At 36.4% G+C, this 17944-nt stretch overlaps 1 protein-coding gene across 20 annotated transcripts in view; it reads left to right on the forward strand.

Annotated features, from left to right (window-relative positions):
- The window catches only part of ADGRL2 (adhesion G protein-coupled receptor L2), a 176487-nt gene that overhangs the window by 105453 nt on the left and 53090 nt on the right, over positions 1-17944 (forward strand). The window lies entirely within an intron of this gene.

A 17944-nucleotide genomic window follows, 5' to 3' on the forward strand; every position in this document is an offset into this window, starting at 1 on the left:
TGCGTCAAATGAAATATGCAAGTTGTCCTGCCTTCTGTGCTTCCTCTGTTCTGTTCAAACATGGTAACACTTAGTAACATAGTCACTTCTTAAAAATAGTCTTCCTTTTTGATTTACCGAATCACTTGAGTTATTGTGAGTGGGGCTCTAAAAATTTTTTATCATTTTCATGTGAATATGCAGATGTTTTCTGCTTTTGTAGTCAAATATTTGGGCTAGATCTCAGACTTCTCTTTCCAAAGCTGGAGGTAATTTGAGGGTATCAGGTCTTTTATTTCTTGTTCTGTGTTGAACCTGTGGCTTCTTTTGTGATCAGTAAGGGAAAGGGACTATTAAAAAGGTCATATAACTTCTTTAAATCATGTTTGAATTATCTTCTTGTGGTTCTCGTTCGTAGTTGTTAATTAGATCAAGCCAGATTTCCATCGAGACTGCAGCAGCAGCAGTGTCATCATCCTCTAATCTGTCAGCTCCCTTTGAAACCACCGTCAATTGCTTTTGTAAATGTAGTGTTGCTCTGTAGACTTCCTTGTTGTGTAAAATGCATGTTGTGTTTTGATCAAAGTCTTCCTTATGTTCACTGCAAATATACAGATTAGGGTAGTCAGAGACAAATATAGAGGCATAATCTTGCTTGAAGTGACATTAGACTGTTACTGAAAAGCTGAAATTTCAATCTTTCCCTTTCAGTTAATCAGCTGTAAATTTATGATAGCAAAGTGTACATTTGAACTTCCTCCATCTTCTACTCTTCTGCTTTGTTCAGCATTAAAATAAAGTTGTGATCACATGTAGGACATTGGTTCAGATTATCTATGCTCAAAGAGTTTTTCATTTTGGTTCTCTTTTTTCTTTTTGTCTGAATAAATGGCAAAGATCATTTGACACTTTGCTTTCTATTTTTGTCTGACATTTATAGCAATTTGGAAGTTTGCTTTTGTAGTTTTCTTTCTTAGACCCTGTCATTAAGTAGAAAAGATGTCTCGTCTTGCTTAATCTTTTCCAAAATTGCTCAATTTGTGCTACATTGCAAGCATAGAAGAATGTTGCAGATTTCTTATGAAATATTAAAAGTTCTTACATCTCATTTATTTATAACTGCATCGGTGATTGTGATTTTTTTGTTGTCTCAGGCAAATTGTTGTTTGGTATTCAGCACATGCCCTTGATCTGATATATAAAAGTAACACATCAGCTGTATTTTGATGGCAGTAGTTGCATAGAAAAACTGAAACTGGAAGGACTATCAGGTTCATTGGTTTTCCTTTTTATTTAATTAGTTAGAACTTTCAATGACAGTGAAATCTTTTCTTCTCTACCTTTAGAAAAAAAGCAGCAATAGTTTCTCAATTTCTACTTAAAATCTCGAAGTGTTCTCTTTTAAGGACCTGTTTTTATCACTTCAGTCAACCATGTTACCACTGCATTTGACCACTCAATTCAGTTCAGAGGTACAGTTAAATGTAGTTCCAATTGTTAAGTACTCATTATTCATTTGCAACATTAATCCACAGCTTTTGCACAGCAACTACATTTACTGCAATTACAAGGTGAAAACACTTGCTTAATGAGATCAATACTGTGAAATCTGAAGATTGAAAAATAAGATGAGGTTTCCAGTTTAACACAAAGCCATGTAATCACGTGCCCTGCTCCCCTTCCAGAGAATTTGAGACAGCACACAGACCTTGCCAGTATCCACTGATGCATCAGCTCCTCTTTCTCAGAATGAGCTGCTACTTAATCTTTTCTACCTCACCCTGTTCTTTCTTTTCAGTAGTTCTCAAAAGATTTTTTACTTAATGCGCTCCTAGGAAGCCTGACTAGAACATTAATGACTTCATTGCTTTGCTTTTACCTTTGTAAAGTAGTTATTAAATTTTTAGTCCCTGATTGAAATTACATCCCAATTATTCCAGAATAAAGTCTTTCAGATGTATTTAGATTTTATGTAAACTTCAGACTGGCATAGTTGAAATTAAAGCTTTGAAGAAAGAGACCAGACCTTTAGAAAATCCATCTCCACTTTCACACTTCTCTCATAATTAACCTCAGCGTTTGCATACCATCAAGTTTGAGAGTTTCTACCACATGCTACTGTTCAGTACAGAAATAAGCTAATTTCTGGAATATTTGGTGAGAAAGTAGTGTGAGTGGCAGAGGACCCACATTTCAGGCATGTTTTAGTTCTTAAAATAGTCAAACTCGTCTGTGCTCTGCTGTCCTTTAGCAGGGACAAATCTCCTCTGTTTCCTTTTCATTTAAAAATAAATTAAATTAACTGGGAAGCAGAAGATGCAAAGCAGCCTGAGGAAATTGCTCTACTTGCTTGCTCTTAAAGTGCATTTGTGTGGCAGAAACTGTCATGAAACTTTGAAGTTGATAAGGCTAATACTGCTCTTTATAGGCACGGCAGAGATTTGAAAATTAACAACATAAAATTTATTTATGACCTCGTATTAACCTTTACTATGGCAAGTGGATTGCAGGTAGATCTTGGGAGTTTTGGTCAAACCTGGGTGTTTATGAACATTTTCTGTCTCCAGTATCTCCTTAAGGTCTGGACCAGAAGTATTTGTTAGGACAAGCACTAAGCATTACCTAGGTGCCACATAGAGTGGGGGGTCTGTTTTGTTAGCTTAAAAGAATAACAGGTGTTTAATAGATTTTTCTAAGTATGTACTTAAAATATATCTCAAATGAAAGGTCTCTCATTTATGTAATTCTGTAGTGGAATAATAAGATGCTATGATGGATTCTTGCATGCTGGGACCATTCTTTTTGAATTACAAGTAAGGGTTGTTTTGTGGGAATCATTTTTCCTCATCCTAAATTTTTTGTTTAGAAGTTCAGGGTTATTTATTGTCATGATTGGATAATGATCTTTTTGATTCCACGATGGTGCAATTAGATTATTTTTTTTTAATTGACTCTGTATTTAAATATATACTTGGATGGTGTGGCAGATAATAATTTGGAATAATATAATTTTAAATCTTGATAAACCCCATATTTAAAAAATGATGGATCTGTTCCAAGCTGTGTACCTTATTTTTAGTAGCTACAACTACAAGCAGTTGTTGTAGTTTTATTGGTAGAAAATTAGTATTTTGTATTTGGAGAAAATTAAGCCTATTCACTCAGAATCTATGGAATCATTCTCATAGATGCAAAATTCAAACATTTCCTTTTGACAGCCAAATTAATGTTGAGTTCAGAAGGAAAACACTGTTTCCCTTGTAATACAGGCTAAAATACCTTGAATTTTTAAATAGGAAATGTGTGTTCTCAGATCTGATACTTAGAGTATTGTCGTAAACACAAAAAAGAAGAAATTTCAAAATGTTTAAACTTCTTTTGCAGACCATGTAAACATCTACATTAAAAGAAAGTAGTCTTACTGTTGAGATAATCAGTTTATTTTGGATCTGATTTTTGATCTTCAGCAGAAAGGCAGTTACATCAGTTCTGCGCTGAAATTGCCTTTAAATTTTATTTTTACTTACAATTTATACTATAACTGTGGCTTTTGTGAACTTTACATCATTGCTAAGCATATTTAATCAGTATAATTTTGCTTTCTAAATATGCACAAACAAGGCAAACCTAATTTTCCATAGGTTAGCTTAAACATAAAAATATGTCAGGTATAATAGATGAATTTATGCAACTGTAATTTTTTTAAGATACTCTTCCCTTTTAAAACACTGCTGCAGAAAAGTAAACGGATTAAAAGAGGAATAAATCCTTTTCAGCTGTGTTTGTTTTTTCCTGTTGCATCTATCCTGTCCTATCTATAGCACAAGCAACACGTACTTTCAATTCCCATGTCCTTCATGACACCAGTGACGAGTTCACGCCTGGGTTTTTGTTACCATGAACTTTTCTCACATGGCATTGCTCTTAACCTGTTACGTCCATCATCTCTGTGCGAGACAGCTGTGCTTCAGCAGAGGGTTTCAGAATGTAAGCAACATGCCCCTGCCCCGCTGAGTGAGCAGGGAAAAGCTGAAGGAAGCAGCATATCCATTCCTTCTCCTGAGATTTATTTTTCTTAATCCATCCCATGGGATATCGGAAGACTGGAGATGTTCATTCTTTTCCATCTATTCACACGTCCAAGAAATAGATTGTATATAGGAAAAATCCTATATATAAATGAGGGGATAATATAAACGAGGGAAACATTTTTAAAAGAAAACAAACTGAGTTCTATTCCAAAGGAGACTCATCTCTCAAGCCCTCTTTCCTGTTCCTGCTTGTCAGGTCTGCAGAGAAAGCGCTGTCACACCGTATTACTGTCCTTTCAAATGAGAACGAGTTTGGTCTGTTCCGTAATGGGAGTGGATAAAGCAAATCTTCCCCTGGACTCCAGGCTTGGGTGGACACTGGGTAAAATCTATAACTGATGAATCTCATTTATTGTAGCAGAAAGGTGTAGTCAAAAAGAAACTTGGCAGAGGGTGCTTTGCTGGTAGTGACTGTGGGTCACTGCAAACCTGAATTCCAGCCTGTGCAAGACTTCCAAAGAGAGGCATTTCAGAGCCTCTTTCAAAAACAGCTCCTTCAGACAGGGCCTAAGGTTGATTTAGTGTTTAAACTGCAGCACACTTCAGATTGGCATTTCTTGGTATGCCTTTCTTACTGCCTTTTTCAAAGGCTGGATTTTATCCTTTGCCATTTGGAGCTGCCTGTAGTTGAGGTAATGGCACACTGCACTTCGGGGGTCTGCCAGGCTTAGGCAAGGGCTCTGCTGACCCCTGCTGCTATCCTTGCTTTATCCCTTGCCTTTCCTTCTGCAGCCCAAGGTTGCCTCTCCTTGCTATAGATACTATCAGGTGAAAAGTCCTTTTGAAAGGTACAGTTTGCCTTTTTCTGCTTCCTGTATGTCTTTCCTTTTTATGTCAGAGAAATCCCAGTGCTGATGGCAGAGTAGCACAGGCTGTTGTGGATCGGGTGCGTTCTTGGAATTTGCACACATCGGAAGTTCTGTCGTACTGATGCTGATCACAAACAAGAACCTTTTGCTTTGGCAAGCCGGCACTTTCTGTTCCAGCTTGCTTACAGCTGCTTCACAAAACATTTACCATACAACATTATCAACATTAGATGTATTTTTCATAAGCACCGTTTTAAAATGAAGACTTCTATTAATCTGAAATTGGTCTAAGTATAGCAGTCAGCCCTGTGACTATTTTGATGTAGCAGAAGCTTAAAATGCTTTTTATTGTGAAACTAAGCTTTTCACAATACCGAGCTGTGGCCGGATCGATTTTTGTTTCGCTTTCTATGTGTTAGTCACAAGATTTAGTTATGACTCAAATACAAAGAAAAAGGCAGAAATATGTGTAGGCTGTTTTAATGAACAAGGCATAATCACAGAGCCTAGAAGGTTCCTGAAACACACTGCGGTCCTTGGTATTATTACAGCAGAAAACAGTAATACCCGTGACTGAGAAGAACCTTTTCTGACATTGTGTATTTTCGCTATCGTTAATTCTTAATAAGAAAGTAGTAGGTCTATTTCTGCTCATTAAAAATAAGGGATTTTATTAATGGGGTTGTTCTATCGTGGCATTACTTAGTAAATTAAATACAAATCCTCATATTACGAGGTTCCTTAGCAGTCAGGTGAGGGGAAATAGCTGTCAGTGGTACTTGATCATCATTTTGCAGTGTGTTCTATTTTAATTTCCTGCAGAAGAAATTTCACTACACACGTGCAAACACATAACACGCAGGCACGTGGCTGTAGTCACGACATTGGACAGGCTACAAAAGAAACAACAAAAGGATCGTTCATACCAACTAATTACATTTCAAATTTAGATTTAGTTTACTTCAAAAAATATGGGATTCATTATTTTACTAGGGTGTAGCTTGATATTCTATTTAGCGCTTTCATATCTCATATTCAAGTAGTTTTCTTCCTTATTATTGGCAAAACCACAATCAAATTCTTCTTAAGTCAGCGTATCTCTCATCTGGCAGGATCATATATACACACTCATCAGTCTTCCCTTGCTGTTCATGGGGTGAAAATAAATGTAACTAACTGTACATACGTATACATAAAAATTTAAGTATTATATGCTGCTGCTCGTGTATTTGAGCATCATATAAAATGCATGCTTCGGCCTGTGATTTTCTTGTGGTTTTTTTTCTGCTTGCTGAAATTGGCATTACTAGGTGTGCACACTATTTAGCCCAGTTAATCATGTACTATAGGTTTTGGGGATATAATTACCTCTCTTAATAATTTGCTAATTTTTTGAGAACTTGACTGAGACAACATTGCTTAACCTTCAACACCTTTCAGTTGAATTTTGTGTCCTCTTGAATGAGTTTGCATGAATTTTACATGGTTTTCATGTTTCTAGTCTAGCCAATATAAGTTCCTGGTTCAGTTGCAGTCAGAACTTTATTATTAAAATGTTCTGATTTACTTATATATATTGCTGCACCAGATTTAGTTAATGTAGAATAATAATGTAATAGTTGAAGCCCATTAATTCCTCCCACCCCAATAAGACCTCTATAATACTTAGCCAAAACAGCTACGTTATCTGATAAGTTGATTTTGGACTTTATACATGTGTTCATATAGCCATTTATCTCTACCCTTTCTGAGGAGACCTTTATTAAGCTGTGATGACTGCTGAATACGAAATGTAACCAAGATTATTTTTTTATTCAAATATAATTTAAATATTCATCAAAGAGGAGTTATGCTTGAAACTGACAGAGACTATTAACATCAAAAAATATAATTAACTGCACTGGGTATCATGAAGCAGAGTTAGCCAAATAGCCGAGAGGTCTAATTGCTCTAGAGTCTGAGAAGCAATAGTTTTATTTTATACTGTTACTGTGGAATTAATAGTGATGTGGTTTCCTATGCGAGGCAATTAAAAGCTGCCTGTTAAGGTTCATTGCACTATAGGAAATCTGTTGAATATCACTTAGTAAACAGAACTGACATGGAAAAGGTACATGAAGATGGGCAGAGCAGGGTATAGATCATAAATTAGGACAGATTAATAGGAATTAAATATATGTAAGTAAATTATGAGTACTTTCTAGTGTTGAAAGTCAGCAGTAGCCATAAAAGTGAAAAGTTTTCATTAGTAACACAAAGGAAATAGAATTTAAAGATTATTACAGTGAAGATGTTTAATTCAGAGGAAAGAAATAGAAGAGTAACATGGGTTTAAAAATTAAAAGCTATCTACAGAGTAGTATGGAAATTAGCAGATCTCATATTCTGTAAATTTCCTTCTGCCACAGAATAATCTCCTACTTACAATAAAAAGAACCTTCTGACCTTTTTGGCTCAATTAAGCTATTAGTAGTATTCAACAAGAAAAATCTTCTTTATTGAATCCCATAGATTCTGCCTGTGCCCAGGGTATACAGTCTAAAAAGGGGTGGCCATATTTGTGGTATTTTGACATTAATGAGGTTGCTGAAATGGAAGAGTTTAAGGATCAAAGATACAAGCAGTAGTGGTATTTTACAGCTTTTTTTTTTTTCTCTAATAATAAAATTGCAATTTAATTGCTTAATAAATGGGCCATGGTTACTGAAATACATAGATAATTTCCCTCTTTCCATTTTATCTTCTCCATATTGCAGAACAATAATTAGGAAAAATAATACTGCCACAAATGAAAGAAGTTTTCTTTTTTTTTTTTCCTTCGGGTAATAACTGTGAATGAAAGGAGTTAGCATGTGTGTCCTTTAGTCTAGTCTACTCGACTTCTATGGTTTTTGAGAAGCAATCTCAACAACTAATGTCGTACTGGTAAAATAAAATCACACGAAGAACTCCACGAGAATTCCTGCTTTATAGAAAGATTGGCTGCCTGTTTCATACATTATTTAGCAGGCTTTCCCTGTTTATATCAGTGACATAAGCGTGCGTGCTACTTCCTCAGAAGAGCACTGTCTTTGCCGCTTCACAGCACAGTGCCTTGTACTCCCAGGCTTGCACATGGTGTTAGCAGATATTTAAAGCACTTCAGCTTAACATTTTATAGGTCATGATGAACTGAGCCTATAAAACAAGTTACTGCAATGAAGTTAATGCAGTCTTAAGAGTGTTACATAGACCGAATACTCAGTATTCAGTATATTTTTAGCCCACTGTAGACATATCAATGGGAAGGAAAGATTCTTACCACGAGGAATTTTGTCATGTCAAACCTGATTTACAATACACACAGTATAGAAGCTCTGCTACAAATTTACTGTTGAAACCCATGATTTTCAGGTTTGCCCAGTAATACAGTAACTGGAAGAACCTTTGAATTCGAATTGTTCTACTGTACACATACACAAACACAGACATACATACATGCAAAACAGAAAAAAAAGAGACGAAATTGGGCAGAAAAATCATTTCATTGGGCAAGCTGCTCTGACCAAAGTCATGCACTTTGAACACCTTGGAAGGAGAAGTCGTGCTCCTTCTCCGTGACACCAACCTGTACAATGTTTCAAGTGGCAAGATGTGTATTCTGCTGTTACCAGTGCAAAGGCATCTATATTCCTTTCTTAGCAGTAATCTGGGATCTTAAACCTTACTGTTCATTGCTTCTCGGATACCTTGCTTCTTGTGATATATATGCATATAATGAAGGAACAATTTGGAAATGTATTTAATATACACCTTTTTGCAGTGCTGTAAAATTGTTTTGCCATAACTCAAGAGTTTTTGCTCTGTCTCTTAAATACTTTCTTTTAGGCTAAATTGTAAGCGTAGCAATAACATGACAGTTCTGAACCCATAATCTTTCCCTGTTTACTGAATTTATTACAGACACTGAGTTCAACTGTACTGTTAACACTCATGAAACTGTAGGTGTTTTCTCATCTAGGATGTAGCAGCAGTGATATTACTTTCAGTATATTATTCTGGTGCCAGCATCACTGGTGGGTATGAAAAACATAATTTACTTTGTGTATTTAGCTTTCTTGGATAATTTTGCTGCCTTTGTGACAGAGATACAGCAAAAGAACACCTCCTGGAGTCACATTTAAAACAGGAGCACTTTGGGTAATGTACTGTAGAAGGAACACGTATGAGTTGGAGCTCACTTATCGTGAATGCCATCAGCAGTGCCTTGTTGCTTTCTTATCAGCCACTTCCTGCTGTCAGCCCAGTGCTTATTTCAATAGTGAAGGATTTGCATCAAATGAAATGTAACACAGTATTATGTATGGCTAACATGCGGTTTTTAATTGTGCAGGTGCATGAGACTCCTTCAGTGGTAGACAGTTTGATAAAAGGATTAGATCATGAATATTTTTGACACAATTAAAGATTATCTGTGCAATGACAAAGTGAAGCCAGTGAATTTTCTGATGTATGTTTTACGGTGGTGAATCTGCATGGCTTGTGTAAAAACCAGTTGCAGAACAAATTTTTGCAGATGTGGGAGCAAGGAAACCAAAGCAGTCCCCTAATCTTCACTGGACTCAAAACTGGAAATTCCAGGAACCACAGAGTGCACAGTTCAAATCAGTAACTTAATCCCTTAACTTCAGATTGCAAAGAAAATGTGGGATTGTGCTTTCCAAGTTAGAACAGCATAGTTTTGCAGGGGCAGTCGTATACCTGGAAGCCCTGCAAGCTTTCCAGATGATAATTAGATCCAGACATCACTGTGGGTAATGAATAACAGTGCTTTTGTGACAGGCATTCCTCTCAGAAGAAAAGAAAGTACTTGTAGTGAGGACTCTCAGACACATTTTAATAGGAAATGACACCACTGTTACAGAGTTGATTAAAGATCTACCAAGGGACAGCGCTTCTAGAGAAAATCAGCAGATGAAATGAGAAAAGTTGTAATTTTATTATTAGTTATCAGTTAAATATGCTTAACTTTAAGGCCATGAAATCTGCAGTAAAAATTATGAGAAAAAAGACTGTACCTTCTTGCTAGCCGATTGCACTTTTATAAATCTCTTAAAATAACCAAATTGTCTTTTGCCTCTTGCTCAGCACTTTGCTCTGAGTTCTGTTGAGCTGTATAAATGAGTCACTCTGCAGCCCTATGGAGTTGGCGGATATGCAGCAATGGGCACATGGCCTCTGTTGATGAAAATGATAATCCAAAAAGGGGATATTCCCCAAGGCAAGTTTACAGAAAACAATTTATTCTTTTTCACCCTGTAAAACTCATCTTACATGCAGGATCTCTTGCATTATTATAAACTCTAATCCTCTGAGTGGGTAATTAACGGACCAGAAAAGCCATTTGTGGAAAGAAAGAGCCATAAGGGTGAAAAATATTTCTCTGCTGAATGATCTTTAAGGAGTAAATAATTACAAGAGTGAGAGGTTTGGGATGACCAATCTAAATCTGAACATAATTGGGACGAACACAGTTTGGAAATTGAAGCAGTTGGCATGTGCAACAATTCTCATTTCAGAAGACTAATTAAATATTTAAAAGCCCAAAACCTCTCACTATTCACAGAAAAATAACCTGCCACAAAAGGGTCTGTAACTTTGCAGATAATTAGGAAGGGTTATAGGGGGAAAAAATCACGGATCTGCTCCAAGGTTCTGCAAGGTCACGTCTTATTATGGTGTATCTTTTATATGGTCTGATAACAAGATCTTGCTAATTTAATCTAAGTAGGGCATCCCATAGCGATTTCCCATTTCCCTTGTTAAAAATATGATCATTTTTCCATATGCCGACTGCAAGAGGTGAACATTTTTATAAATAATTTCTCCTAAATGATACTGGCTATAATATTTTTAATTATTCAAGGTGAATGCACATGTTAAAGTTGAGCTAGGGTTGTGCCCACTGCATGCCCCATCTGAAGGTGTCCTCAACCTGCCTGTTGCACAGGGAAGCCAAAGGACTCTATGGAATCTGCTTGTCTCAGTGGCCAATTCTGTAAATGACTAAATCTTAATTTCCTGTCAGAGGCAAAACAGTTTTTTGTTGAATGTGCATTTCTCTAAGCAGAAGAGCTGTGTTAAACTCAGGAGACCCATAGTGAATCAAGCTGAATTCACATTGCACAGATCTGGAGGTCTGCTGGAAGTGTGAGCATTGAAAGCGTACGAAGGCTTCTGTTTCAAAAGTTATGATAACAAATCATACTTGTCATCTAAAATACCTTATTTTAGTAATTAAAGTGGGTGATTGTTAAAAATGTATTTCAGATCTGTGCAAATTAACATGAAGGATAAGGCTAGATGTTTTCAATATTGTAATTCTTCAAGTTACTCATTTAATAATGACTCAGAAGATGTCTTAAGTTACATAACTTTTAACTACATTATGAATATGCTGCATGCCAAGCCATGGATTAAAAAGATCAACCATGCTGCAAAAGAATAATTCTAAAGAGTTTTTACTCTTATCCTATACTTTCTGCCTGGTAGTCTCTTCTCCTGCGAGTGTGTTGCAGTGTTATTCCTAAGGATCAGACACTGTGCTTCAGGATTTTCTCTTGGATTTTCTATAGCTGTGCTCTAGCACTGTGCCTCTGAAATAAATGCCCCTTTGTAAAGCTCTCGGTTTATTTAAAGCCCACGTTTCTCCCCAGAAACCTGCTCCACACGAGGCATGATGCTGCACTCGTGCTCATTCTGTGTGAATAATCTGTGCAAATTGCTCAGATACAACGATGTGCACTACTAAAGTTTTCATTACTAAGTAAGCATAGCTGCAGGCTATTTATTTTGTCTAAATGGTGAAACATTTAATTGGATCTTTTGAACTTATTACTTTTCAGCTGTGTGGATCTGCTTGGCTTAGTTGGTGTTCTAAGATGTACGCTGCCTGTAATCCCATGCTACAGCTTGCTAGGATGCACGCAAATAATATGACAATTATTATAATTGTGAAAATTACTGTATTTCCATTTCTTATTCCTCAGGTGGGATTGCATTAGATACATTTTCTCTAAAGAGCAGGTCTCTTCTGCTTCATACTGTTACGGGGTTTGGATTTGTGCCTACGCAGACCTCACCAGGAGATTGTTCCATTTACTTTGCACACCTCATTGCATCTTTGATACTTAGTTTTACTGTCCTTGATTTACAGCAATCTCCTTACAAACTCTGATTGGGCTAGCAGGCCTTTGGTATATGTAGTAGAAAGTAATAAAAATAGAAAAGCAGGATTATAACAGTGCCTAAAAACACCAAGAGAAGCAGGAGTTAGGTATTCCACTGGAATCCACTTATTTTCCCCCCTTTTTCATTATTTTTCCTCTTCCTGTTTTATCTGATGCTCCAGTTGCAAGTTAATGATAACCCCACAATAATAGCATTTACACCAGTAAGAAAAGTATTAGAACAAGGATGAACTGTAACAAGAAAAACTGTTTCTGATAGCTTAGATGTGAGTAAGTGAGAAGATTCCTCATTTTAACAGTGACTGCTTTGAACTTAGAGACATGAATACTAAAAGGCAAATGGGTCATAACTAAATGTATTAAAGTTGTAAGAAGAGGTTGAAAGTAAGAAATATAGTTAAATTACTTTGTCTGATATACATTCATTGATAGTGAATCAGACTGGGTAATTCTAAGAAAAGGCCTGTGGGAGTTGCATATTTTATGCTGTGTTTTATTGTCTATTTGGAGTTTTTATGCTTAATGCGTACCCTTAGACTCCCACAAGATTACATTGTATAAAGAAAGCACAATTAAATATTATTGCATTTTTTTATTGGGCAGATGGAAACAAGGCTATGGTGCACCTTCTCCTACAATATTAATTATACATTATTTAGCTTCCTTATATGTGTTTATGTGGTAATTTGGAAGATTCAACAAATCATGAATATTATATTTTAAAAGAAAACAGAAGGAAAAAAAGACCCTTTTTTTTTTTTTTTTCTTTGCCCCAAATATTTTTTGTCTAATTCCCCCAGATTTATTACTGTACTGGTCACTTCACCAAGTGCATAGAAAATCCCGGGGCTGGTTCATTAATTTTCAAACCATGCTGTAGGATGCCTCACTGCTTTAGCAGTCATAGGTGAGTCACCAATATCTAGACACAGCTCTTACAGCCAAATTCTGCTATCATACCTGCTCATATATTCCCTTTTTTCTTTAAGGTAATGAAAACTACCAAGCACAGCTCAGTAAATCTATTTCCTCTTTGAGCTCGGTAAAATAGCTGCTATTTCCTTTTTGCATGCTCATTCCCCCATAATAGTTTTGGGGCTTCTAACTGAAAAGTAATGGTTAGAAAATCTTACAAATGAATAAGCAGCGTTGTCAGTGTGCCTTTCTGGGTTTTCAAAGGCCAGTCCCAGGATTATATATCTATCCTTAGGGGCGCGTGGCTCTGTAGGATGCGTGCACTCACTCACCCTGCTGGCCAATCCTCCTTCAAATCCAGGCTTTATTAGGAAGCCAGGATTTTCTCAGCAGGTCTTTTTTCCAGGCTTTGGTTAGGCTTAAATTGCTAACTCATTAGGTCTCAGTACGTAATAATGTATGGCTTGTGAGGTGAATTTGAAACCCAGAATTTAAATTCGTTCTTCTAAATTTATCTGCTGTGGCATATCTTTGTGCATACTTATGTATCAAAACACCCCAGAAATAAAATCGCTGTTCTCTATTTTATAGGTAAGTTTTGTAATAAAACATAGCATTTAAGTAATACCTGACGTCTTCCTACATACGTAACTTTGCATTTAATGACAGGAGTGGAGGTTTAGTGAGTATGCATAAAAAAGCAAAACCACATCTCACATGGCAGTTGTAGGCCATTAGGAATACAGCTGTAAAGACAGCTACTTACTCTGGGTAATGAGGTTCAGGAATCTTTCAGTGTAAGTCATCACATGAAGTGCATTCATCCCATATTCCCATATCTTTCCACACAGACTGCAGCTCACCCAGGGTGAATAAGGAACAAGAAGACCATATGGAGTATGTGGTGCTACAACTCAGAGTTTACGTGCCTCGAGTGGTGTTTAAGCAGGTTGCTGCAGGCGATATGCAGGAACATGCCATCATGCTGGCTTTTAAGTATTTAATCAATATGCTGAAAGAGAAATATCATCAGAACTGACTTGAAAGTTTCAAATCATACCAGGATAGGTTTTTTTCATGTATCAACAATGTTAATAAAAAATAATTTTACTTGCCAAATGTGGGTTTAAATTGTATCTTTTTTTTTTTTTTTTCTTTTCTTTTTTTTTTTTTTTTTTTTAATAGTGACTGTTTGCTGTGTTTGCATTTCACCCTACTTAAGGAAACACTGCATTCACAGAAATACCACATTAGGAATACCCAAAATGATTTTGATAGGGTTTTATTCTGGCTATACATTACTACATTTCCTTTTCAGAATAGCATGATGTTTCTTTTATGTCACTATCTTTGTCAAAGTTGTGTACGCAGAACAAAAGCATTTGAAGGATAAATGGCAATGTGGACATTATTTCTTGCATACCTTATTTTTGCAAACTGCAAGAACCACTTGTAACAGAACTGTTGTATCTTTCTGTGTCAGATGTGACTTGCCCACAAAGATGACCTCTTCCCTCAGTCAGTTGGTTTGATCCATGTAGGGCTAACGTCCTTCCAGAATCTGTTTCTCAGATCCCCGTGCTTCACTCTCTGGTCCAGTCACGATACACTGTGTTTTTCATTTTCATGCTGGAGTATTTGTTCAAGTCCATAGATTGTTCGTTTTTAATCTTCCTTAGAACAATGGTGAATAATGGCCCTTGGCAGGAGATAATGAAATTTTCTTAATTTATATTTTCAAGCAGAAGCTTCGATTGAAAATGGCATCCTATGGCCTGGAGACATAGCTCTAGTGCAAGTTTCAGGGGAGCTGTAATAATAATGCAGTGCCAGCAGTGACGAGGCATGATAGGACAGTGAAGAAGCAATTTAAGAAAGAAAAGAGAATGTACCAAAGCTTTATTGTAGCATATCTAATGATCTGCTGAAGATTCCCAATAGCTTTGGGAGCATGACAGGAGAAACTAATGTTATCTTGCCAAAACAGAAGCCCCTGCTTAATCAGCAGAACAAGATTATTGATTAAAACACCTCGCACAATAGATTGCACATAGAATCTCATCTCCATACATTGTACATGAAAAAGTGCAATAATAAGAATAAGGTAATAATAATAATAATAATAATAATAATAATAATAATAATGGCAATTTGTTGGGAATTGTACAAGTCAAGATTAGAGTTGAAATACAAACAAATCATCATGGAAAATACAGCTGTCCTTATAGCTGAGCAGAGAGGATGGATGCAGTAGGGACAGGGCTACATCATGAGCAGAAGATAATAACAGCCCTGCTGGAGCTGCTTTACTTCCCTTTTTCTGTATTCATCTGAAATGTGAAGGGCCATTCCTCATTTGCACAGTCTTCTTCCTGAGGTGAAAGGAGTTCAGACATTATACTGTAACTGTTAATTAAACACTCCATTTGATTTTTAGATTACTCTAAGTGATGCATGTGCATTATGAAGATGTAACCTTTCTTCATTCATACTAAAATACGGAACAAAGGAGTGTCAGACTACACAATTGCTCCTTGCATTCATGAGAATAATGGTAATTCCTGCATTTCCCCTTGCAAAACTGTTGTCACTGCTAGCACAAGAACCTGAATTATCATTCTTTCACTACTACAGTTAGTCCTTTCCTGAACAGCATTTCAAATGTATTTCATGCATTACCTTTCCTAAATTAACTGTTACTGATTTTATACAGACTTCTTTGCTGATCTGCTGTGTTTCCTTGTAAATTACAAAGTCATTACGTCATAAATCTTTGTGAATATTGTGAATTCTTCTTGAGTGGAAAACGCTTCTCAGTGTTCAATCATATGAATTTTAAGATTGTACATAACCCCCTGAAAATGTCTGTATTTTAGCATATGCTGGGGAAGTATGCAGTTATGTAGCTTGCAGAACATTTAAATGGTATTAAAAACTCACACAGAACTTAAACACTAGATTACAAACACTGAAACACCAAAGTGTTTGTGATTTGTCTTCTTAAGTTTGCAGAAATTACAGCTGGTTTGTATCATACCTTCATTGGAATAAATCTAAAAGAGTTTAAGTAGATGGACAAAATTAACAGTATATCATGAAGAAAAAATAACTTTGGTTAAAATGAATGAGAGACTTCCAGGCAAATGCCAGTTTGTGTTTCTGAGGTTTGGATTTTGTTGTTTTGTTTTGTTTTGTTTTGTTTTGTTTTGTTTTGTTTTCCTGATGGTGTCTAGGCCAGTTTTGCAAATTCTAAGGCACTTTATTTCTAGAATAGTCTTGTTTTGGAGAATCCTGTGACACAAAACGTGCTTGCCCATTACAAAAAAGAATGGGTCACCAGATTTAAGGCTGCAACAGTGCAATATCCTCTCCTTAAGCGCAGTCTTTCTAAGTGTGTTTCTTAAAATTATGACGTTCTGCTGTGGCAGTGATGAGGTAGCTTTGATAATCCGTAGCCATGCAGGATAATCTGCTGTTTAGTGCTATTTTGTGGAGAGTGGAGTCTCTTTTATCCAATATGCCACAGATTTTGCGCCTTCTTGTCATTAAGAAACCCTTACCAGTTTGTAAAACGTTTTTTTGCAGACAGTAGCAGAAGGATAGGCCAATAGCTAACAGAGAAGTATCCCAGACAGAAGGCTTTAATTTATCCAGAGAGCGAATCACAGTAGTGTAAATTCCCTGATTTACTTGTCTCAGAACTACTTCTACAAAATTCATTTATTCTTCATTTCTTCTCTATAACCTGTGAATTAGGATTGATAGCTGTTATAGTTGCTGTTGTTTTTTTTTAAAGTCTCACCCTAATGGAAATACGTCCTCTAAATATGTAAAAAAATGGTTACCTGAATGTCAACTTTTTAAAATGCAAATATCCTAACCAAGTGTCTTTAATTTGAAATCTTAGAAGTGTATGTAAATTATTCAGGTTTTATAAAATACAGCCAGCAGTGCAGCAAAATCTGTAGTTTGAATGTGCAAACCTAAAACTTAAAACACAACTACACTATTCATGTAGTTATTCAAGTAATTCCACTTCTTGGGGAAGTGCTAGTGAGCCTGGTAGCACGGCTGTATTCTGCAGCAGTGGGCAGAAATCGTTGGCTTGTAACTGGAATCTTGGGTGTGGCCAAAGGGGGGCAAAAGGTGACCATATGCACAGTACGTGAAATTTTTCATAAAGGAATAGTCAAAAGTTTTTAAGAGTGTCATCAATTTACTGTAAACACCACTTAGTGCCTGAAGTTTTACTCCGACACTTCCTGTACAAAGAAAAAAGCCTGCATTTTCTTCTGAATCGTTATTATACATCCTTTTGATAAAACCAAGCATGAAGTTCTCAGTTTCCTGGCTGATGGCAGCATTATGAATCTTTTACTGGGAGAAAATGAAACTGAAGAAAACAGTTCTTCACAGGGAAATTAGTCTATCTTTTTCCCACTGCTAAAAATGACCTTGGTTAACTTCATTCTCAAGCAATTCCTCCCAACACGTACTCATTTTATTTTGTAACAAATAAATAATTCTGTCTTAATTGCTGCTCATTTGAGTATTAAATAAAATTTTCACACAGCTCAAAGCTGTGGAAACCATCATACTGAATAAAGCACTAGGAGAAGTCTTGTAAGAGTTACTTTGGTTTCAGGATAAGGTTTTTGCTAAAGAAACACCAATTTAAAGAAATTTGTTACAAAATCTTACATCCCAGATTTTCTCATGCTGGTTAGTGTACCTGCAGTGTGGCACATAAAACCCCCTGTATAGGGGTAGTGCAGAGGCCTGCAAGGTTTTGGGGCCACGTTGCCTTCTCCTGCTTCTGCAGCCTCCATCTACACCACAAACGCGACAGCAGCACTCTGTCCTCCTCGGCAGGGGCTGTGTGTACATTGTCACTTACAGACTCAGTACAGAGGCTTTCTCA

Source organism: Hirundo rustica, chromosome 9, assembly GCF_015227805.2.
Source record: "Hirundo rustica isolate bHirRus1 chromosome 9, bHirRus1.pri.v3, whole genome shotgun sequence".
NCBI lineage: Eukaryota > Metazoa > Chordata > Aves > Passeriformes > Hirundinidae > Hirundo > Hirundo rustica.